This window comes from Saccopteryx leptura, chromosome 3 (genome assembly GCF_036850995.1).
Source record: "Saccopteryx leptura isolate mSacLep1 chromosome 3, mSacLep1_pri_phased_curated, whole genome shotgun sequence".
Taxonomy (NCBI): Eukaryota; Metazoa; Chordata; class Mammalia; order Chiroptera; family Emballonuridae; genus Saccopteryx; species Saccopteryx leptura.
Genome location: NC_089505.1, coordinates 5,040,328 through 5,063,981, shown reverse-complemented (window position 1 = coordinate 5,063,981; position 23,654 = coordinate 5,040,328). Strand labels below are relative to the sequence as shown.

The 23,654-nt window shown below is 56.2% G+C and overlaps 1 protein-coding gene across 1 annotated transcript in view; it reads left to right on the top strand.

The window, feature by feature from the left end:
• Window positions 1–23,654, top strand: part of RPS6KA2 (ribosomal protein S6 kinase A2) — a 242,493-nt gene that overhangs the window by 5,056 nt on the left and 213,783 nt on the right. The gene's annotated exons all lie outside the window — the stretch shown is intronic.

The window sequence follows — 23,654 nt, the reverse complement described above, 5'->3', positions numbered from 1 at the left end:
TCCCAGGCCCCCCGGAGAAGGGGTGGGCCCTTCCGGGACCGAGAGCTGGATATTTCCAGGAGGATGACTCCCTGAGGTGGACAGAAAATGGAGAAGGGAGAGCTGGCGCTGTTGCTGTTCCTCCATTTTCACGCCATGCAGGAGAGCTAGGGAACACGCGTGACCGCGTGGAGCTAGGGGACACGAGCGACCGCGTGGAGCTAGGGGACACGAGCGACCGCATGGAGCTAGGGAACACGAGCGACCGCGTGAGCTAGGGGACACGAGGGACCGCGTGAGCTAGGGGACACGAGCGACCGCGTGGAGCTAGGGGACACGAGCGACCGCGTGGAGCTAGGGGACACGAGTGACCGCGTGGAGCTAGGGAACCGCGTGGAGCTAGGGGACGCGAGTGACCGCGTGGAGCTAGGGGACACGAGTGACCGCGTGGAGCTAGGGGACACGAATGACCGCGTGAGCTAGGGAACCGCGTGGAGCTAGGGGGCGCGAGCGACCGCGTGGAGCTAGGGGGCGCGAGCGACCGCGTGGAGCTAGGGGACACGAGTGACTGCGTGCAAAGCTCCGGGCCACATCCGTGCACGGGGAGATGTGGTCACAGGCGTGTCCTGCAGAAGCACTGGCCACGAAAGGGCCTGTCCAAAGCCGAGTTGAGGCCGACCTGAAGGGGTTCCCCCACGAGAGTCACGCGCCTGTCACCTGTAAAGAATTCTTTCAGAGGCAGCGGTGACCGTGGTGAGTTGACAGGTGACTCAGCAACCTGGGTCGCTCAAGCTGTGTGCCAACTGGAACCGTAAAAGTTGTAAGATTTGCAAGTCTGTAGACTTTTAAAAATAGCCCTCAAGGTCAGGGGAAGCCAGGAGGGGCGAGTCGATGCCCAGGGCCGGCTCTGCGAAGCCGTCTGCTGTCTGCTCCCAGACAGGAGCCTGCCTCCCACGTCCGTCTAAAGGCACGCGCAGCCATACGCACTTTCAGCTCGGTGCTGCCGCCGGAGCTTGTGATGGCAGGACATCAAATGTTGGCTAAATAAAGCAAAACCGGCACCAGGCTGCCCCGTCCTTAGCTGGCTGCCTGGCGGTCCTGAGGTTTTGCTGTCCAGCCAGGAATGTGGATGGAGTTGGCTTAGCTCCGAGTTTGCGGCGGCCTCCCTGTGTTCTTGAACAAAACGCCTGGCCCCGGCCTGGGACCTTTGTGCTTCTGAGAGAGCAGAGGTAGCCCTGCTTCTGCCAACCCCACGGAGGCGAAAGAGGTGCAGAGACGTGTGAGCCAGGGACTCTCTTTGAAAGACAGGGTATTCACCTCAACACCTGCCCAAGGAGCAGGGTGAGCAAAGGAGCGGGGCCCCCTTCCCCTTGCAAGTTAACACGGTCCAAGGCCCCGGGGTCCCTGAGAGCCACGCACCGCCTGTTACTCCTAGTAACACTTGACTGGACATCGGAGGGGATGCTGGTTTCCAGGAAACCTTCAGTGTACTTCGTGCAGGCAGATCAACGTGGAACATGGTAATTTAGCAATTAGCCTCCGGAGGTGGGCTCGGTGGCTCGGAGCAAGCACGGGTGTGTGTGTGGACTGTTCGTTCTGGTGGGCCCACCCCGACTGGGGAGGCAGCCTGATCGTGTAACGGGCCCGCACGGCCAAGCGCCTTCGAACTCACGCGCCATCGTCATGCCCCAGACCTCCTGGCCTCGAGGTGTCTTCGTCTTCACGCTGCCACGGGGAACGTGGATGTTCCTGGGTTGCCGGAAGTGCCGCAAAACCAACCCACCTCGTCGAAGGTGCTTTTGAAAATGGAAATGGGACGACAGAACGGTTGCTGTTTCTGGACGTGGCCGTGTCTGGGTGGCAGAACGTCGGAGTCCCCTCGGCTCTTACTGAACGGAGAGCGTGCGAACACGCTTCGGGAGAATTGTGCGGGACACCCTGCTGCGGCGTAGACACGTCTGCAGTGTGTGTGGGCCGAGCGCTTGTTTCTGAGAGACGGTGCTGGGCACTGAGTGGCCGTTGTCCAGTCTGGAAGCAGACGGCGATCTCTCAGGTTTCCCGGACCATCGTCTTGTTTTGTCACGGGGGGCCGAGCACCTCCTCGTGCGTCCTCCTTGACCTCCAGGGGCTTGCTCTCGGCAACAGAAGTTTTCATGGCTCTGGGCCCCAGAGATGAGATGTCAGCTAACTGAGATAATATAAGACGCTTCGCACTTTGCGCCATCCTGAGAGCGTGCGGTGACTCAGCAATCTTACGTCGGAAAAAGAAATAGTTCAGGTCAACAACGGCTCGTTCACGCAGTCATTCGATACTATTTATGGATGACCTGTGGGCCAAAGGTCATGCTCAATGTTGAAGGTGAAAGATAAGCAGGCTCATCTCACACGAGCGCGGGGGGAATGCTGTGTGCGAAATATTCTTCCCCTATGTGTTATATATAAGCATAGAACAGTGTGGGACCCTGGCTGGTTGACTCAGTGGTAGAGCATCGGCCTGGCTATGGAAGTCCTGGGTTTGATTCCCAGCTATGGCACACAGGAGAAGTGCCCATCTGCTTCTCCACTCCTCCCCTTCCCCCTTTTCTCTCTATCTCTCTCTCTCCCTCTCCCACAGCCATGGCTCATTTGAGCAAGTCGGCCCCAGGTACTGAGGATGGCACCTTGCCTCAGGTGCTAAAATAGCTCTGTTGCTGAGCAATGGAGCAACCACCCTAGATGGGCAGAGCATCACCCCTTAGGAGGCTTGCCAGGTGGGTCCCATTTGGGGTCCATGTGGGAGTCTTTCTCTGCCTCCCTTCCTCTCTAATAATAATAATAATTTTAATAGAACACATTTGGAATCGTTCGTGTATAAACACCTCAGTGCTATTCCTGCCCCCGTGTATCTTGGCTGTGGCTCTGTGTCCACTTCTGAGGGGTCCGGAACAAGGTTGAACATAGGATGGGCAGTGGGTGTTGGGACTGTTGTTGTTAAGGCAACGTGCGTTAGTTAACGAGGCGCCTCCTCTCGGAAGTCAGCGTCCATCCATCAGTGGGAGCCCGTGTCCTAAATTCATGGGAGGGTGGACTCCGAGTCTAATTCCACCTGACACATTGGGGTAGGCGCCCTTTCTCTGCCGGAAAACAGAAAGCCAACAGCCTCACAGGTGCCACGAGGAGAGGTTTTCTCAGCTACGCCTTGAAGGGGTCACTGGAAGGGGCCCAGTGTGCGGACAGACCACGGTCCTGGGAGGGGGTCCGGAAGCAGAGTCGCCTGTGAACATGCCGGAGTCACCTGGGCTGTGAGCTGTTTGGTGCTGCTTCCTGCCTCGTTTCTGCAGGTCGTGTGAGACTCAGGGGGGCGTCTGTGCGGGTCGTGCGAGGCGCAGGGGGGCGTCTGTGCGGGTCGTGGGAGACGCAGGGGGGCGTCTCCGCGGGTCGTGCGAGGCGCAGGGGGGCGTCTCCGCGGGTCGTGGGAGGCGCAGGGGGGCGTCTCCGCGGGTCGTGGGAGGCGCAGGGGGGCGTCTCCGCGGGTCGTGGGAGGCGCAGGGGGGCGTCTCCGCGGGTCGTGGGAGACGCAGGGGGGCGTCTGTGCGGGTCGTGGGAGACGCAGGGGGGCGTCTCCGCGGGTCGTGGGAGGCGCAGGGGGGCGTCTCTGCGGGTCCTGGGAGACGCAGGGGGGCGTCTCCGCGGGTCGAGGGAGGCGCAGGGGGGGCGTCTCTCCGCGGGTCCTGGGAGGCGCAGGGAGGTGTCTCCGCGGGTCCTGGGAGGCGCAGGGGGGCGTCTGTGCGGGTCGTGGGAGACGCAGGGGGGCGTCTCTGCGGGTCGTGGGAGGCGCAGGGGGGCGTCTCTCCGCGGGTCCTGGGAGACGCAGGGGGGCGTCTCCGCGGGTCGAGGGAGGCGCAGGGGGGCGTCTCTCCGCGGGTCCTGGGAGACGCAGGGGGGCGTCTCCGCGGGTCGAGGGAGGCGCAGGGGGGCGTCTCTCCGCGGGTCGTGGGAGGCGCAGGGAGGTGTCTCCGCGGGTCGTGGGAGGCGCAGGGGGGCGTCTCCGCGGGTCGTGGGAGGCGCAGGGAGGCGTCTCCGTGGGTCGTGGGAGGCGCAGGGGGGTGTCTCTGCAGGTTGAGTGAGGCACAGTGAGGACAATGTGTGTGGGGGGGACAGGGCCTCCGCTAGAGCGTCAAGTGTCACGTGAAACGCAGGCTTCGCTGTGCCTGGGCTTTGTGGTGTGGGGCTCCGCAGGGTCCATCCAGAAGGTCTTGGAAGCCCGTTGGGGCCACCTCACCACACAAGAGGATTCATTAGTTTAATCATCTCGGTGGGGCGTGGTCTCCGGGGCCGGGGAGGAGCAGGACTAGAGGTCGCGTGTCTGGGGGCCCCATCATTTCCAGGGCGTGGACGCTAAGCCTCTCCGTGCCGCTCACCCCAGACGCCTTCCCCACCCCCCATCTTGTATGGAACCTCCGGTCTCTGCACTGTAGACACACAGGTGCCTTTCAGGCGAGTTTCTAGTTTCACAGAACAACCTGTGGGAAATATCAGAACTGGTCCGACGTGTTTTTTTAAAGGGCTTCAATGTCAGGGTTCTGTTTACTAATAAGCACTATTTTTTTTATTTATTTTTTGGTCCGGTTTGGTCAACCTCAGACCAGGTCCAGAGAAGTTAGTCACGACATTCGTGTGGTTTCACAACTCCTGGGTGGTTCCTGTCCCCTTAAAATTCTGTCCTCGGGGGTGGATGGCAGAGATTCTGGCATTCGTACGGCAGAGTGGACAGTGGGGAGGTGACCCCTCCTGACGTCAGCCGCCAGCTGGAATGGCGCTACGGGAGAGACCTGCCTGCAGGGGTGATGGAGGCAGAGGGAAGAAGGCTGTCGGTGGCTCCTGGCGTCGCCTCTGGGGTCAGGTGGACCGGTGCACAGGACCCTGGGCAGGATGCGGTGTGACTCACGAGCACCTGTGTCCTCCCTCCTGCAGTCACCAGAGTCCTGTGTCCTCCCTCCTTCAGTGACCAGAGTCCTGACCTTGCTACGGCTCAGGCTTAGACCCCTCGGAGAGAGAGGCACGGAGCAAGGCCAGGGAGGAGATTGGGGGGAGCACCAGGAGACCCCATGCAGGAAGGAGAGAACAAGAGAACAGCCCAGCAGCCCTTGCAGTAACGTCATGGTAACAGCGGCATCCTCCCCGCGTCGGGCTGAGCCTCCTGCACCCAGAGCACCTGTAGATTCCGTCGCATGACCTCTTACCCACCTGCCAGGGAATCTCCACAGAGAGTCTCATCGTCCCTTTAAAAAAGAAAAAAGAAAGAAAAAAGCAACCCAGGCTGTTTTGAATAATAGACATGAGACGGGAAGAATGAACGGCGAATCCTCAGGACTCACTCGGCCGCGAGGAGCCAGGCAGTTACAGTTCACAGCGAGAGCTGATAGTTTTGAACAGAGATCGACGAAGCTTCGTCTCCCCAGCCCTGCTGATCCACCTGCATTTAGAGCACCGGTGACACTCCTCAGGACCCGGGTCACCTGGGTCACGGGGACTAGGTCACCCGTTGCGTTTGTGTTTCTTATTGTTTCCTGTCCAGCAAGAGACAGGAAGCACTTTGACCCTTACAGAAATTCTAGAAAAGGGTAAACATGGTGCATCTGGAGAGAGGGTCAGTGGCCGAGCTGTTGGGAGCCCCCTCGGTGGGTCAGCGCACGGCAGGGCGGGGCTGACCGCAGTGTGGGCTTCGGGGAGATTATTAGCACTCAGTGAGGACACGTGAAGGAGAGTGTCCGAGGCCGACCTATAAATCACGGCAGCGTGTCGTCGGATGTGTAAGTGGTGATTATTGACAAGGATCAACACCAGGTGAGAATCTGGCTCCGTCCCTGTAGACATCTGTCCCCTGCTTGTCCCACCGGGAATCGCTCCGGAGAGCTTTCTCTCTGAAAATGGAAGGATTGCTCCCTGTGGATAGAACGTTTCCTCAAACCCTGGTGCCCGTGGGGGACCCGGCTCTGCCGTCCTGGACGCACGAGGAGGCAATGCAGCCCCGTATTTGGGGAGCAGAGTGAGCGTCTCTCATCGTACTACGCGCTGCCTGCAGCCTGTGAACGAGCCGCAGCCCGTGTGGCCCGCGTGGGCCTGCCACGGCCGCGGGCGAGGCCCTCCCTGCCACCAGCAACGTCCTGGCTGGTCTCCTGCAGAAAACACTGGTTCTCCCGGGACACTGCGCTCACCCTGTCGCCGCCGAGAACGCAGAGCCTCCTGTGTTCAGGTCATTGCCGATTCCCGAGGCAAAACGCCCGCTGGAAGCTGCCCGTCCCTGCACCTGAACGCAGAGGGTGGGTGCTCGCAGCCCGAGGAGCAAGTCGGAGGTTTCTCGGGGGCTCCTGTGATTGAGTCCCGCAGACATGGCTGTACCCGTGCTGCAGAGGGGACCCGGTGACGTGGTTAAACAAAACCCCGCCTTCTTCTGTGACACTGATTCCGGTCCTCCCTGCACCCCCGGGGGTGGGAAGGGGCTGTTCTTTTTCTTCTGCTCTGCAGGAGGGGACATTGAGACAGCAAAGACGGTGTGATTTTCTAAGCACAGCAGAGAACCAGTGGATACTTTTAAACCAAAAGCCTTTCCCACTGACGTATTTTCCCAGACTCACCGACTGTCCCTGATGACCTGAGGCTGGGTCGCGGGTTTGGCTGATGCGATCAGGGTCCAGGGTCAAGGGCAACAGCTGCTCCCTCGCTCTGGGTTGAAGCTCATCATGAGGACCGCTGTCCCCAGGACGGCCAGGCCCACCCTGTGATGCCGTCCCAGCGGGCCCTGCCCTCTGCGCCCACATCCGAGAGACCCCAGAAGCAGCGTCGCTGTGGCCAAGGTCTGCATTTCCGGGGCCGTGTGGCCCTCACCAACCCGCCGTGCCCCACAGGGAGTGTCTCTCCTCCCCTCACCTTCTCTTCTTTCTTTATGTTAGGAAAATGCAAGACTGTTTCTTTTTTTATCCAGGGGAACGTTAGCTGGAGATCCTTTAGATACTTACACTCCCTCTAGATTTTTCTTGAATTTCTCTCTCTCTGTCATGGGTGGACCGTATTACTGACTTACACAAATTATCGAAGTTCCTCTTGTAAAATCCTGAGATTTTTAATGGATCTCACGTGGGTGATTCGAGTAACTTTGGTGAGAGAGGCTCTGTGTATCTATCTATCTGTCGTTGAAGGGGCGTGTTCTCCACCGCAGTGCGGTGCGTGTGGGCGGATAAGGGGCGAGGTGTCAGGCAGGAAACCAGCTTGTTTTCCCCTTAGATAGTGTGAAGCCATAAAAATGAAACAAAGTGAAACCTTACCCTCTTCGCCTTGCTGCAGCCGGGCGCTGGGTGTGGACGCCTAGACTTTGCAATTTGTGTGAGTCATGAAAACTCTCGGGAATCACTGAAACACATCCCCCCCCCCCCCCCAGATGTTGTGCTAAACACCCTTCCGTGCTGAGCGCCCACTGAGTGAGGGCCAGCATGCGTGGGCCACGTCTCCCCTCGCTTCTCTCCGTGGGAGTGGCGCTGAGGGCACGGGCCGCCCGTGGGTCCCTGGGCTCACGCTCTCCCCTGCTGGGCTCACGCTCTCCCCTGCTGGGCTCACGCTCTCCCCTGCCACCCTGTGCGGTATACAGCTGACCTCCACAGAAAACAAGGGAGGGGCTCCGTCTCTTTGAAGAAGCAGCTTGAGAAACATTTGCTGAGCGTTTGACGTCGGCTTCAGAGAAACACGGGAAGACGAGCCCTCTGTCGTCCCAGAGACGCACAGCCAAGGGTCCAGACGTACGGCTGCGTATTTCCAAGTGTCCCTGTCGCAACAACGGAGGTCTCACGGATGTCCACGGACAGGCGTGGCGGGCGGCTGTGGGCAGCGCAGCCCCCAAACAGAACAGGTGGCTCAAGCCGAGTGCCCTCCGCCCTCCGCCCTCCCTCGCCCGGTCTCCCTTCTCTGTCTGAATTGTTTTGACAAAGGTCCCCCGAGCGATGGCCACGTGCCTGGTGCAGTCAGGCTGCAGCGACTCGGTGAGTCGGGTAAGTGAGACAGACGGACGTCTCTGCTGCAGGGACCTTACACTCAGCTGTTCCCGCGGACAGACTACTGACCGCCACACCCATGGCACTGTGGTGATAAGTGCAGTACAGCAGGATGCGGGGGAATGACCGCGTGTGAGGAGGGCTGGGGGTCGTCTCGGCAGAGCGGTGACCACGGGGAGACTGCCTCCCGCAGCAGGTGGGTGCAGGTGGGGACTGCAGTGATGGGAAGGGGCTGGCCCACAAGGGGGGGGCTCCAGGCACGGGGGGGGGGCGGCTCCAGGCACACGGGGGGGGGGGCGGCTCCAGGCACGGGGGGGGGGGGCGGCTCCAGGCACGGGGGGGGGGGCGGCTCCAGGCACGGGGGGGGGGGGGCGGCTCCAGGCACGCGGGGGGGGGGCGGCTCCAGACACGGGGGGGGGCGGCGGCTCCAGGCACGGGGGGGGGGCGGCTCCAGGCACGCGGGGGGGGGGCGGCTGCTCCAGGCACGGGGGGGGGCGGCTCCAGGCACGGGGGGGGGGCGGCTCCAGACACGGGGGGGCGGCGGCTCCAGGCACGGGGGGGGGGGGCGGCTCCAGGCACGGGGGGGGGGGCGGCTCCAGACACGGGGGGGGGCGGCGGCTCCAGGCACGGGGGGGGGGGCGGCTCCAGGCACGAGGGGGTGGCGGCTCCAGGCACGGGGGGCGGCTCCAGGTACGGGGGGGGGGGCGGCTCCAGGCACGCGGGGGGGGGCGGCTCCAGGCACGGGGGTCCCGGGGTGGACCGGGCACGGGGGCGGCAGGACACTGAGCGGCCCTGTCTGTGGCGGCCCTGCCAGAGGGCAGTGGAGCCTGGGTGAGGTCTTTGACTCTCACCCTCGCTTTCCTGGGAGGCCAACAGGGTCGTCTGCTGGTGTTACCGTGTCCTCTGCCACAGCCTGGGGGCTTCCACGGCAGGAATCTGTGCTCTTGTTCTGGGGGCCGGAGTCTCAGATGGAGGTAGGTTCCCTCTGAGTCTGTGAGGAGACTCTGCCCCCTCCCCCTCCTAGCCTCTGGGAGTGGCCGGCGACCCCCGGTGTCCTGAGCTGTGGACGTAGCACCCCCCGTCTCTGCCTCTCTCCCCCTGGTGGGCATTCTCCCCTCATGTGTCTTCAGCGTGGCTGTCTTCTCGTAGGGACACCGGTCATGTGAGATTAGGGTCCCCCCGAGGGCTTGCATCCTAAGCGGTTCCCTCTGCTATGACCCTGTGCACAGTCAGTCCCCCCTCGGAGCTTCTGGGGTGAGGACTTCGTCTCACTGGGTGGCGGCCGTAACCGATGACCACCCGCTCAGCGGCTGTATTGTGTCACAGCTCAGGAGGCTGGAGGCTCTCCGGTCCGGGCGAGGGCAGGGCTGCGCTCCAGTCCCGGAGTTCGTGTCCGCGCTTCTCCCCGCGTCTAGGGGCGCCTGCGTTCCTGGGCTCACAGGCGGCTGCCTTCAGCGGTGGCCCCGCGGGGACCTCGGCTTCCGATGCCACCCCCTCCCCCCCGCTGTATTCCCAGTGCCACCCTCCTGCCTCCTTCCTCCTCCTACGAGGGTCCTGTGGTGGCCTCCAGCTCAGTCGCGTCATCCAGCCCCGTCTCCCACCTCACGGCCCCGACGCACCTGCCACATTCGTCCCCGCTGCCACGGACGGTGGCATCGTCATAGCACGTGGACACCTTTGGGGGCCGTTTTTTTTTTTTTTTTTTTTTTTTTTCTGAAGCTGGAAACAGGGAGGCAGTCAGACAGACTCTCGCATGCGCCCGACCAGGATCCACCCGGCATGCCCACCAGGGGGCGATGCTCTGCCCATCTGGGGCGTCGCTCTGTTGCGACCAGAGCCACTCTAGCGCCTGGGGCAGAGGCCACAGAGCCATCCTCAGCGCCCCGGCCATCTTTGCTCCAATGGAGCCTTGGCTGCAGGAGGGGAAGAGAGAGACAGAGAGGAAGGAGAGGGGGACGGGTGGAGAAGCAGATGGGCGCTTCTCCTGTGTGACCTGGCCGGGAATCGAACCCGGGACCTCCATACGCCAGGCCAACACTCTACCACCTAGCCAACCAGTCAGGGCCTGAGCGCCGTTTTTATCCTGTCCCCCACTGCGGTGCCATCTACGAGGACCCCGGCTCTGGTCTCCTCATGACACAAAACAGAAGTTTGAGGGACTGCCGCCTATCACAGAGTCACTCGCCTTAATGCATACTTAGTTGGGCATTTGAAAAATAAAAAACAACTGTAAAATATAGTTTTTTGGGGGGTGGGAGGATTTTTAACATGGTTACGTTTTTGTTGCCTTTTCGCCTCTAAAAGTTTTCATACATTCCACCTCTAAATATTTCAATATGCCTGCTTCAGAAAAACAAGCAACCCAAACCGACAAACCATTTCCTACATAAAGCAACTGCCATGATATCTGCCGCGTGACGTGTTAGTCTGCCTTCCCACAAACCATGGGATGAAGAAGGTCAGAAGCACTTCACTTCATAAGTTAAAAGCTCCCCACCCTTCTCTCCGAGTTGTTTTATTTCCTTAAAAAAAAAAAAAATCAATTGTAGCTGAACTGGACCTCTGTTGGACAGGACATTGATTTCTCGCTGTTAATTTTAACACAGAGGGTGAGCGGCTGACTTCCTCATACGAGGCTTTTAAGAGACCAGGGCGCTCAGACCCGGCTCGGGTTGGCGACGGAGCCGGTGCCAGGCCAGGACCGCGGCGCAGAGTCAGCGTGACGCTCGCGCGGTCCCCGAAGCCAGAGGGAGGACGGACTCTTCAGCTCCTCGTGAATAAGCACCACCTCTGCTTCTCAGCTGTCTTCTGTCACAGGAAAGCTTTGCTTAGTTCTGAAGAAACAGAAACAGAAACCAAACCATGGGAGGGGTTATTGGTGGAAAGCAAGCAGGCAGACCGCAGGAGCGTCGGCGTGCGGTCTTGGCCGCGAAAACTGCCGACGTTGTCGACAAGGACGAGAGCCGGACCATCTCTGAGCTGTGACTGGCCTGGGGCCCCTCAGAGAGCAAGGCCACCAGGGGAGCCTTATCCTAGAGGGTGACAGCCCCTTGCTGGGGTGCGGGGACATGAACTGCGCCACCTGTGGTGGCTGGCGGTCAGGTGGCAGATGCAGCCGCCTTCAAAGTGGGCAGAGAGAAAACAGCTGAGGGGCTCTCTCGGCTTGGCCGTGCTCTGACGGTCCCTCCACCTCCCCCTGTCAGACCCCTGGTGACCCCTCATCTTTACGATCCCCACAGTTTCGCCTTCTCCCGAATGCCGTAGAGGTGGCGTCCTGCAGTACGTGGCCCTCTCGGACTGGCTTCTTTCACTCAGTCGCAGGCACGTCAGTTTCTTCCACGTCGTATCACGACTCGATAGCCCGTTTCTTCCCGTCGCTGACCTGTCTGAACGGTGTCAGGATGGACCGCCGTTTGTTTATCCATGTACCCACCCTGACGGACAGCCCGGTTGCCTCTAGGTTCTGGCGATCATGAACAGAGACGCTGTAACCGTGGTGGGCAGGGTTTTGTATGGACGTAAATTTTCAGCTCTTCTGGGGTGATAAAGACCGCCATTGCAGGACCACATGTAAGAGTAGGTGTCGTTTGGTAAGAAACTGGCAGACTCTCTTCCAAAGCGGCTGCACCGTTGTGCCTTCTCACCGGCGATAGGTGAGCCTGCCTGCTGCTCCACATCCTCGTCCGCATTCGGTGTCGTCAGTGTTCTGGATTCCAGCCGTTCCAATCGGCATGCAGGTTTATCTCATGGCTCTTTGAAGTGGTATTTCCCTAACGACATGTGACGTTAAACATCTTTTCAAACTTCTTTGCCATCTGAATATCTTCTTTTGGTGATATGTCTGTTCAGGTCTTTTGCCCATTTTTTAGAAATGTAATAAAATTTTTTTATTCATTTTAGAGAGGCGGGGGAGAGAGAGACAGACAGACAGACAGACAGAGAGAAGGACAGGGGCGGGGGAGCAGGAAGCATCACCTCTTCTATGTGCCTCGACCAGGCCAGCCCATGGTTTTGAACCGGTGACTTCAGTGTTCCATGTCAACGCTTTATCCACCGCACCACCGCAGGTCAGGCCTTTTGCTCATCTTTAATTGTATTTCATTTGTTTGCTGTTGAGTTTCAAGAGTTCTTTGTATCTTTTGGACAACAGTCCATCATCAGCTCTGTGTCTTCTGTATATATCAGCTCCTGGTCCATGGTTTGTCTTCTAATCCTCTCGACAGTATCTTTCACAGAACGCAGGATATTTATTTATTTTATTTATTTATTTATTTTCATTTTTCCGAAGCTGGAAACGGGGAGGCAGTCAGACAGACTCCCGCATGCGTCCGACTTGGATCCACCCGGCATGCCCACCAGGGGGCGATGCTTTGCCCCTCTGGGGCGTCGCTCTGTTACGTCCAGAGCCATTCTAGTGCCTGAGGCAGAGGCCACAGAGCCATCCCCAGCGCCCGGGCCATCTCTGCTCCAATGGAACCTCGCTGCAAGAGGGGAAGAGAGAGACAGAGAGGAAGGAGAGGGGGAGGGGTAGAGAAGCAGATGGGTGCTTCTCCTGTGTGCCCTGGCCAGGAATCGAACCCGGGACTCCTGCACGCCAGGCCGACGCTCTACCACTGAGCCAACCAGCCAGGGCCGACAAATATTTTTAACAAAGTCCAGCTTACCGATTATTTCCTTCGGGGATTAGTGTCAATGTTGTATTTAAAGACTTACTGCCATACCAAGGTCACTTAGGTTTCTCCCGTGTTGTTTTCTAAGATGTCATTTTGTTCCAGGGCCGTTGGTTGGAAAGACTGCCTCTGCTCCATTGGGTTGGCTTTGCTCCTTTGTCAAAGATCAGTTGATCATATTTATGCGGGTCCATTTCTAGGCTCCGTGTTCTGTTCCCTGGATTGTTTGCTCATTATTTTGCCAATACCGCACCATCCTGATTCCTGACGACTGTCGTTTTATAGTAAGTCCTGCAGTCGGGTGATGCCAGCCAGTCCTCCAACTCTGTTCTTCTCCTTCCAGGTGTTATCTATGCAAACATCAGAATCTGGTTATTGATACCCACCCAAGTAACAATTTTTATTTTATTTTATTTTTTTGCATTTTTCTGAAGCTGGAAACAGGGAGAAACAGTCAGACAGACTCCCGCATGCGCCCGACCGGGATCCACCCGGCACACCCACCATGGGGCGACGCTCTGCCTACCAGGGGGCGATGCTCTGCCCATCCTGGGTGTCGCCATGTTGCGACCAGAGCCACTCCAGCGCCTGAGGCAGAGGCCACAGAGCCATCCCCAGCACCCGGGCCATCTTTGCTCCGATGGAGCCTTGGCTGCGGGAGGGGAAGAGAGAGACAGAGAGGAAGGCGCGGCGGAGGGGTGGAGAAGCAAATGGGCGCTTCTCCTGTGTGCCCTGGCCGGGAATCGAACCCGGGTCCCCCACATGCTAGGCCGACGCTCTACCGCTGAGCCAACCGGCCAGGGCCCCAAGTAATAATTTTTATTTTTATTTTTTTATTTTTTTGTATTTTTCTGAAGTGAGAAGCAAGGAGGCAGTCAGACAGACTCCCGCATGCACCTGACCAGGATCCACCAGGCATGCCCACCAGGGGGCGATGCTCTGCCCATCTGGGGCAACGCTCTGTTGCAACCAGAGCCATTCTAGCGTCAGAGGAGAGGCCATAGAGCCATCCTCTATGGCTGTGGGAGAGGAAGAGAGAGACAGAGAGGAAGGAGAGGGGGAGGGGTGGAGAAGCAGATGGGCCGCTTCTCCTGTGTGCCTTGGCCGGGAATCAAACCCGGGACTCCTGCAAGCCGGGCTGACACTCTACCATTGAGCCAACTGGCCAGGGCCTCAAGTAATAATTTTAATAGCATTATTTTTGTTGTATTTTGAGTTGTAAGAATTCTTTATACATGCTGGACACTGACCTCTTATCTCATCAATGATTTACAATTACTGTCTCTATTCTGCGGGTCAAGTGCACCGTTTCACACTCCGAAGTCTCACATTTTGATGGAGTTCAGCTTTTCAGCTTATTTATTTTTAGCTTGCTGCTGTTCCTTTGGTCCCGTCCCAGAGATCATTGCCCCATCTAGTGTCATGAAGCTGTCCCTCGTGTACTGAGAGTTTTACAGTTTTAGGTTTAGTTAGGTCTTTGATCTAATGAGTTGTGAGTCAATGGACGCTCTTTGGGTGGATTGCCTACCACGGAACCTAACATTTTAAACATAACAAAGATGGAAAAATAGTTACCGTGTATTTATTACTTTGCTGTTTCTCCGGAACAATCAGACAGTTCCCTATCAGTTCTTAGGTTACAAATATAAACTGTGTATCAGCTGAGAGCTGACTTGAAGGATGAAGGGAAAATTGTGGGACGTTTTTTTCTATGCTCTATTCCGGCCGCTTGATAACATTTACATCTGCTTTCCTCAGTGAAACTTAAAATACCCACCAACCTAGGAAATTTGCCCGAAGAAAACATCTATTTATGTCCAGAGTGTTGGATAGTGACTCATGGCTGTGTTTGTCTTGATTCCTTTTTTTTTTTTCTGGTTAATTTAATCCTGTTTTCTTTATTTTCTACTCAAGACTGTTGATAAGAAAGACAGGAGAGCAGGGTGGCAGTCACATCAAGGGGCCTGGGCTCTCCTGCTGGGAGAGCTCGTGGCCAGGGACCAGGGTGCTCCGCCACCCCCATACACGCCCCAGGATGGAGACCAGCCGGTCCAGGACGGTTTTCCTCATCCGAGTTCTGCAGAAGAGCCCCAAGGCCCCTCCGTTTAGAAACCGTCACCTTTCTGTGCCGTCCCCGGGTCCCTCGACTCAGCTGTCTCAGGCTGTGCAGACGAGCGGCCGTTCCACCTTTTGCAGCCTCTGTCTCTCTTCCCCGGGGTTGGGTCCCCTCCTCACGTCCCCTCCCGGTCAGCAGGCGGCACAGCCTCTTGGTCCGACCACAACTGCCAGCTCTGACGTCTCCATCCGTCCGGAGACCCTGTCGCTGCTCTCTCTTTGAAATGGCCTTTCTGGCCAGAAGTCAGCTCATGTGTTTAAAAGGATGTAAAAGGCTCTTTGTAGTCTTTTGCGGGGAAAAAGGAAAAAAAAACAACAAAAAACGATCCTCTGAGATGTCGCCGTGTGGATGGAACTTGAAGGACAGACATGTCCCTTAGAGGCCACCACACAGGAGCGGGAAGGGCCTGACCAGGGACGCAGGGACCGCCAGGCGGCGATGACTCTGATGCATGTGACGAGATGTCTCAGGATGACAGGTTGGAGTGCCTGCACACACACCCCTGCCCAGGGGCGCACACGCACACACACACGCACACACACAGCACACACACATGCACACACACGCACATGCACGCACACACATGCACATGCACGCACACACACCCCTGCCCAGGGGTGCACACACACACACGCACATGCACACACACGCACACGCATGCACACACACGCACACACACACATGCACACACGCACACGCACGCACATACATACACACACGCACACACACACGTACACATGCACACGCACGCACATGCACACACACGCACATGCACACACACGTGCACACGCACAGACACACACACGTGCACACACACACACACACACGCACACGCACACACACTCAGAAAGACCCGATTTGGTCAGGGCTGATGAAATGTCCAAGCCTCCCTCCAGGTGCAGGTGGGAAACGTGTCCTCGGAACGTCCCAGGAAGAGGAAGTCTGCGTGGTGCCTGCTCACGTAGCACAGGGCTTCGGGCTGGACGGCTGCAGCCGGCCTGAGCCACCCAGCAAAGAGGCTGTCCCTCGGGCGGAGGGTCGCACGGGTTCCAGCGCCGGCTTGGGTCCAGGGCACTTACACAGGGGTCCACCCTGCTCGCCGTGACTTATCAGTGCGCCCGTTTACCTTCCATAAACGTGGGCAGCACGCCTGCACTCTGCGTGCTAGCGTCTCTGTGGGGTGTGTCACACACACACGCCTAACGCACACACGCCTGCCTGCAGGCATACACACTCACACCACCCGAGATGCGGTCGTTGAGCGGAATTCACGCAGAGAACGTGGACTTTGGGCTTTCGGAGGGAGGGTCAGGCTATTTTCCAGTGTACGTTCTCAACCCCAGAGCGTGGAAGGTGCCGGTCTCCACGGCCGCCCTGCTCTTGGTGTGGTCAGACCTTTTCATTTCTCTGCCAATCAAGTGAGTATCGATTACACCTTCCTGATTGCAGGCAATTCACATCTCCTCGCCCTTTCTTTGTATTTTTTCTGAAGCTGGAAACAGGGAGAGACAGTCAGACAGACTCCTGCATGCGCCCAACCGGGATCCACCCGGCACGCCCACCAGGGGCGCCGCTCTGCCCACCAGGGGGCGATGCTCTGCCCCTCCGGGGTGTCGCTCTGCCGCGACCAGAGCCACTCCAGCGCCTGGGGCAGAGGCCAAGGAGCCATCCCCAGCGCCTGGGCCATCTTTGCTCCAATGGAGCCTTGGCTGCGAGAGGGGAAGAGAGAGACAGAGAGGAAGGGGGGGGGGTGGAGAAGCAAATGGGCGCTTCTCCTATGTGCCCTGGCCGGGAATCAAACCCAGGTCCCCCGCACGCCAGGCCAACGCTCTACTGCTGAGCCAACCAGCCATGGCCTCCTCACCCTTTTATTGGTCGTATCAGATTCCTCACCTGTGACCTGCCCCTGTGTGGTCTCTCTGCAGCACGGTTTCTGGTTTATGCATAACTTTATTATGGAAAAGTCTAAGGTAAGCAATTGCAAAAGTTCGAGGAACAGCGTCACAAGCCTCCCCGTCCCCACTGCGTGGCCGTGACAAGCGTCCCTCACACGGAACCTTGTTCCACTGCCTCATCCCTTCCCCCGAGCCCACGGTCACCAGCCTCTTTGGAAGAAGTGCCCGATCCCATCACGTTGAAGCTACAACCACTTCAGGAAAGTGTCTCAAAAGATAAGCTCTCGCCTTAAAAGAGCCCACACGGTCACACAAAACCAGTGCACAGCACAAAAACTTAACAGTGTGTTTCAAACCAGTGTCACGTCTTCGGCTCCGCCGCCTGCTTGTCTGACTTTTCATTGTTTGAGTCAGGATCCCAGTGAGGGGTGTGCCTTGTGTCTGGTTGGACGCGTCTCCGAGTCTCACTCCCTGTGTGGTCTTCCCCCAGCTCTCGCCGCTCTTGCGTTTTGATTGGCTGAAGCCCCCCGGGTTGTCTGTCCGGTGGCGTTTCCGTGCTCCTGACGCTCTGCTCCCGTCCTCGTCCGTGGCCCTGGGTCCTGACGCGCTGTCACAGCTGTCCCGTAGCACAGGGACTCTGCCCTTCTGCAGAACTCCTCGCAGACAGACACACCGTGATGCACACGTGCTGGGCACGCAGCAGGCAGCACCGCGTCCCCGATGGCCGGACACAGAGACCTGCAGGACGCTGCAGTGGGCTCTCTTCCGGCAGGACCACAGCGCTGGCATGGTGGACAGTGTGTGCGGGGTGCTTCTGTGCGGGGCGTCCCGTGCACTGGGGACCCCCCCCCCCCGCTCGTTGCCCTCCCCCTAGTCATGACAGCCCAGATGTCCACACACACTGGCAAACATCCCTGGAGAACTCAGCCCCTCCCCTCCCCCCGGTCTAAGACCGGTGTTCTAGCAGGAGAGATGTGTGTTCAGAGGGCTGTGTTCAGTGTAATGTCTAATATAACTTGAACAGACCTGATACTTTAGGGCAGCTTAAGTTCCTAAGAAAATGAAAAGGAAAGTACAGAGACTTCCCCCTGCCCCACACAGGCACGGTCTCCCCATTATCTGTGTCCCCACCAGAAAGGACATTTGTTGCAACTGATGAACTTCACGTGGGCACGTTGCCATCACCGCGAGTCCACAGTTGATAGGCGGGCGGGCTCCCTCTTGGTGTGTCCCTCCTGTGGGCTTGGGCAGATGAATGATGACACATGCCCACCATCGCGGTGCCACACTGAGTGGGTGTCCGCGCCCCGAACACCCTCTGTGCTCCACGTGTTTGTTCCTCCTCCCTCCAAACCCCTGGGAGCGTGACTTTCCTTCTGTCTCCCCAGCTCTGTCTCCTCCAGAGCGTCCTAGCGCTGGAGTCCTACCGTGTGGGTGGAGACTTTCTGAGCTGGCTGCCCGCCCTGGAGAACAGGCATTTGTTTCTCCAGATCTTTTCATGGCCTGGTGGCTCATTTCTTAAGTGATGAATCATAGTCCATTGTCTGGATGCAACGTGTAATATATTCTTAAAAGGTCTTTTGCATTTTCATGTTTGTGTGGACTGTGTCATCCTTCCCGAGGAGCTCAGAGGTACATGGTTGTCACACCCCACGTTTCCTCTTTAACACAACACGCCCACTCCCTGGGCGCTGTCTGCAGTCTCCTGCTGAGGAGTTGAGAATCTCAGAGACCACGTGTCCCTTCCGCTAACGAGGGGTGGGTGTGACATATTCTCTCCCAGTTTGCAAGGAAAAAGAAAAAGGAGTTATGCTTTAAAATATATATATCAATATATATTAATATCTACTATGTCTATATATCTATATCTATATCTATATCTATATATCTATCTATATCTATATTTATATCTATATCTATATGTTGATTTTACTGAAGAAGGAAGGGAGAGTGAGAGAGATGGGAACATTGTACGTGCCCTGACCGGGGATCGAACCGGTAACTTCGACCCTTCAGGCTGATGCTCTAAGCAATAGAGCTATCCATCCAGGGCCAGAAAAAGGGATTAAAGACAACTTTTAAATATACCAGAATTTTTTTCGGGAGGGGGGAGAAGATTTATGAGACTCATGGAGGTTATTTGATCACCAGCAGACACACAACTCAGCAGCACAACTTCAACAGCCGAGAACAGTGCTGTCACTCAGGAGGGGTCTGCGACCGGTGGCCCTTACCTTTCTGCCTCATCTGCACAGTGAAGACATCCCTAGTCCACCCTTCACCGTGCTCCAGGGAGGGCGAGGTCTTCTGACCGTCACCGGTCACGCCTGCTATGTCTGTTGGGAATGGAGCTTGAGCAATGCTTGTCCGGGCGTTACGTGGTCACCTCTCTGTTTCCAAAGGAAACCCACTACACAGTTTGAAATCACATTTCAAACGCGCCTAATCTACACTTTTGAATCCTAATAAATGCATGTCCCAGCTCAGCTCGCCTGTGGCTACAAATAGGGTCCCCCCCCCCTCCCCGCTGTCCACGCTCAAACCTCAATAGCCTTGAGCCAGGAGCCCTCTCTGGGATAAAACACGATTTTTGTGCCATGTCTAAACAATTCATGTTAGAGATACTGAGTCTTACTTGCATAGAATGTAGGCAAAGAGAAGTAATTGAACATAATGTTCCTGCACTAGTAATTAACAGTGCACTTTTAACTTAGTAATTGCTTCGTTATAATTAAAATAATTTGAGGCTATTATAAGCGGGTTAATTCTTTTTTATTAAGGAGGCAATTTAATCTCGTATGACAAATGTGGTTTAAAATTTCACGAGCACAGTTCTTGACAACAAATCTTCTGAGATATGTGGTTTTCTATAACATTTGTATAAAACTCAAGGCTGCAAGTCAACTCTTGTTGGGGTCTTAGAAGCAAACCTTCCCATAGCATTAGAAGGGCTTCTGTTCTTCACAGCAAAGAGACAGGCACTCAAATTAATGGTAACCACTCAAGCATGCACGTGAATCTTTTTTTAATAAATAAATTTTTATTAATTTTAATGGGGTGACATCAATAAATCAGGGTACATATATTCAAAGAAAAACATGTCCAGGTTATCTTGTCATTCAATTATGTTGCATACCCATCACCCAAAGTCAGATTGTCCTCCGTCACCTTCTATCTAGTTTTCTTTGTGCCCCTCCCCCTCCCCTGCACTTGAATCTTATGCTTCCAGAAATGTAAATGTTTCCTGACCTGTTCTTTTTCTTTCTTTTAGTGAGAGATAGATAGAGATAGAGATAGATAGAGAGAGACAGACAGACAGGAAAGGAGAGAGATGAGAAGCATCAATTCTTTGTTGTGGCGCCTTAGTTGTTCATTGATTGCTTTCTCATCTGTGCTTTGACTGGGGAGCTCCTGCTAAGCCAGTGACACCTTGCTCAAACTTGCATCCTGGGCTTCAAGCCAGCAACCGTTGGCCTTAAGCCAGCGACCCCACGCTCAAGCTGGTGACCTCCGGGTTTCAAACCTGGGTCCTCAGCGTCCCAGGCCGACGCTCTACCCACTGCGCCACCGCCTGGTCAAGCTGTTCTATCTTTTTGAACAGCCCAGGGCTTCCCATTTTCAGGGCAAAACCCTTTGATTGCCCAAGGTTTCTCTTTAAACGCCATTGATACGGCCTGGGAATCTAACATAAGCCGAGGGTGAGTCTGATTATGTGGGACTTGAGGAAGAGGCATGTGACTCAGTCTCGGGGTGAGATAGAGAAAGGAAATTGGAAACATCTGTGAAGAGAAAGGGGCCTCAGCGTAGGGGGTCTGCGGGATGGTCAGGGGTCGGCCAGGCCTACAGGCGGGGTTGGGAGGGGTGGAGTGGCCCGAGGTGGGCGTGGGTGGGCCGTTTTACAGAGGATAACCATGTACACAGCATAGTATGAGGTGCAGAAGGGAGCAGGCTTGGAATTTCGGGGGAGCTGGGAGGGGAGGTTTTGTTTAGTCATCTGGACGTGCCCCTAGAAAGAAGGACAAAACTACGTACTAATAACCCCCAGAAACAACAAACCCACGACCCTTAATCGCAGTGAGGGGACAAAACAGTGCAGTGGAGACGCCCCTGGTGTACGTATGCCTTTTCCTCTGTCGTATTTGCGGAAGTTCAAAAGCGTGAGACTGCGTTCAGCGGCCCTGCTCACGGCCAGGCGGTGGGCTCCTCACCGTACAGGCAGTGAGCTCTCCAGTGTGGCTTGTGGTGTGTGCGGCCACCTGCACGTGGGCGTGTTTCCCGTGGGGTCCACATGGACCTGAGCTCTGGTTACAGGGAAGTGGGCTGTGCCCGGCACACACCGTGGCCAGTCCGGGTGGTCAGGAGGGGGCCCCAAGTTGTGTTGCTGGGAGGATGGCTGTCTCCCGGTGACACTTCCAAATCCAGTTAAATCACGGGGCCAAAGGGAGGGGGCAGGAAGGAAAAACAGCGCTTTTTGGCATTCAGATCCGAGTTGTGATTTTTATTAGATGCCATTAAAATGAAGTCTATATATTTTTTCTGCTTCTTTTCCTCCCTTTTCTCACACATTTCCTCCTGCCGCTGCACAAGAGACTTGTCTTTTGTGTTGGAATTGTAGTTTGCGGCTGCTACAGCCCCGTGGCGGTGGTGGTGGTGGGGCTGGGCCTGTGTGTGTTTGGGCGTGGACACCTGGGTGTGTGAGGCCGTGGGACTCTGGCCCGTTTTCAGCTCAGGTGCCTGTCCGTGGATTGGTGCCCTGCTTTGTGGGTTTTCCTCCCGAACAATTCATCTGCCCGAGGAGAGGGGTAATAGGAGAACTTACGATGTTAAAAGTTGGCCATTTTCCTGTCTGACCATTTGATAACCTCGTGAGAGCTATTTCGACTCTAATTTCTGGATACTTCCCATGGAGTGTGTGTGATACTTGCATGAAGTCTTCTTTGAAATATCTTGTCATCAGACAGAGTCACTTTATGGCCACTTACCAAGTATTTTCCTCAAAGAAGAAGATTGGACCATCTTCCAGTGCTGTTCAGTTCAGTACTTAAAGTAAACACCGTGTGCCTGACCGGCGCTGGCGCAGCAGAGAGAGCGTCAGCCTGGAACACGGAGGTCGCTTATACCAAACCTGAGGTCGCCGGCTCGAGCCTGAGGGGCTGCAGGTCTGACCCCCTGACCCCGGTCAAAGCACGTCGGAGAAGCAGTCAGTGACACCGCTGAGTGGAGCAACGAATTGATGCTTCTCACTCTCTCCCTCAAAAAAAAATTGTTTTACAAAGTAAATGCCACGTGCCTGTGATGGGGACAGTGAGGTCACCAAGGCCGTGCCCTGGGCAACCAGCAGGACTTGGCTACTCAGGTGACAGAGGGATTCTCACCTTGCTTTACAATCTCAGCGACGGCCTTTCTGCCCTGGATCGGCCGTGGTCATGCCGTGTAAATCAAGGTGTAGGGTTTCCACTTCTTCCCCTGAGCACATTTCTGTCCTTCTTCCGGAGAGGCGTCGATCTCACCAGCAGTGTTTTTTTAAAAAACTACCCAAAAGAAAGCTCTCTCAGGGGCTTGGTGCCTGTAGAGCAGGGGTCCCCAAACTTTTTACACAGGGGGCCAGTTCATTGTCCCTCAGACCATTGGAGGGCCGGACTATAAAAAAAAACTATGAACAAATTCCTATGCACACTGCACATATCTTATTTTAAAGTAAAAAAACAAAACAGGAACAAATATAACATTTAAAATAAAGAACAAGTAAATTTAAATCAACAAACTGACCAGTATTTCAATGGGAACTATGCTCCTCTCACTGACCACCAATGAAAGAGGTGCCCCTTCCGGAAGTGCGGTGGAGGCCGGATAAATGGCCTCAGGGGGCCGCATGTGGCCCGCGAGCTGTAGTTTGGGGACCCCTGCTGTAGAGGTAAGTTGTACCGCGGAGTCCCCCCCATCAGCTGCCCTTTGGTTGGAATTCACTCCTTTTACTGGGTGATGAAAAGTTAAAGGACCTGGGCAGACAGCAGGCTCTGTCCATGGTACCGCCCGCCCGCTCCGGTAAACCCTGCTTCTCTGGTCATCTTTGTCACAGTCCGTCCACATTTCTTTTCCATTTCTCTTTTTATCGCCTCCTCCCCTCTGGTTCTGTTGCCGTGAACGTACTTCCGGCCCACGCTGCCTTCTCTAAAATGCCTGTCCTCTTAGCCGAAGGGCCCTGTGTCCTGGGAAGAAGAGATAGGATGGGACCACCCATCCAGTCTTCCCCTTCTCAGTGAGATGTCTTTTGTGCTCTGGGCGGCCTCCTAAATGACTGGGTCCCTGTAGCTTAGATGACAGGCTAGATGACACAATTTTTGGTAGAGTGTATTAGTTTTTTGTTGCTGTTGCTTTGTTTTGTTTTTGTGACAGAGAGAGAGGCAGAGAGAGGGACAGATAGCGAAGAGAGATGAGAAGCATCAATTCTTTATTGTGGCATCTTAGTTGTTTGTTGACTGCTTTTTCATATGGACTTTGGACTGGGGGCTACAGCAGAGTGAGTGCTCAAGCCAGCGATCTTGAGCTTTAAGCCAGAGAGACCTTTGGGCTCAAGTCAGTGACCATGGGGTCATGTCTATGATCCCACGCTCAAGCCAGCAATGCCACGCTCAAGCTGGCGAGCCTGTACTCAAGCCAGTGACCTCGGGGTTTCAACCCTGGGTCCTCTACACTCCAGTCCGCTGCTCTATCCACTGCACCACCACCTGGCCAAGCTGGAACGTATTAGTTTGAATTTAGGGATCAGTAGTGTCTGAACCAGAGGCATATTCTTGGATGTCAGCAATAAGAAATCAAAGCAGCCTGAACACAAGTCACACCGTCCTCACCACCCAGCAAGTCTGACAAAATCACCGTTCACCCCTTTCCCCCATCACGTCCAGTCAGGGCTCTGGTGAGTCTGTGCTGCGCTGGGCCCACCTCCCCAGGTAGCCCCCACATGCCCTGG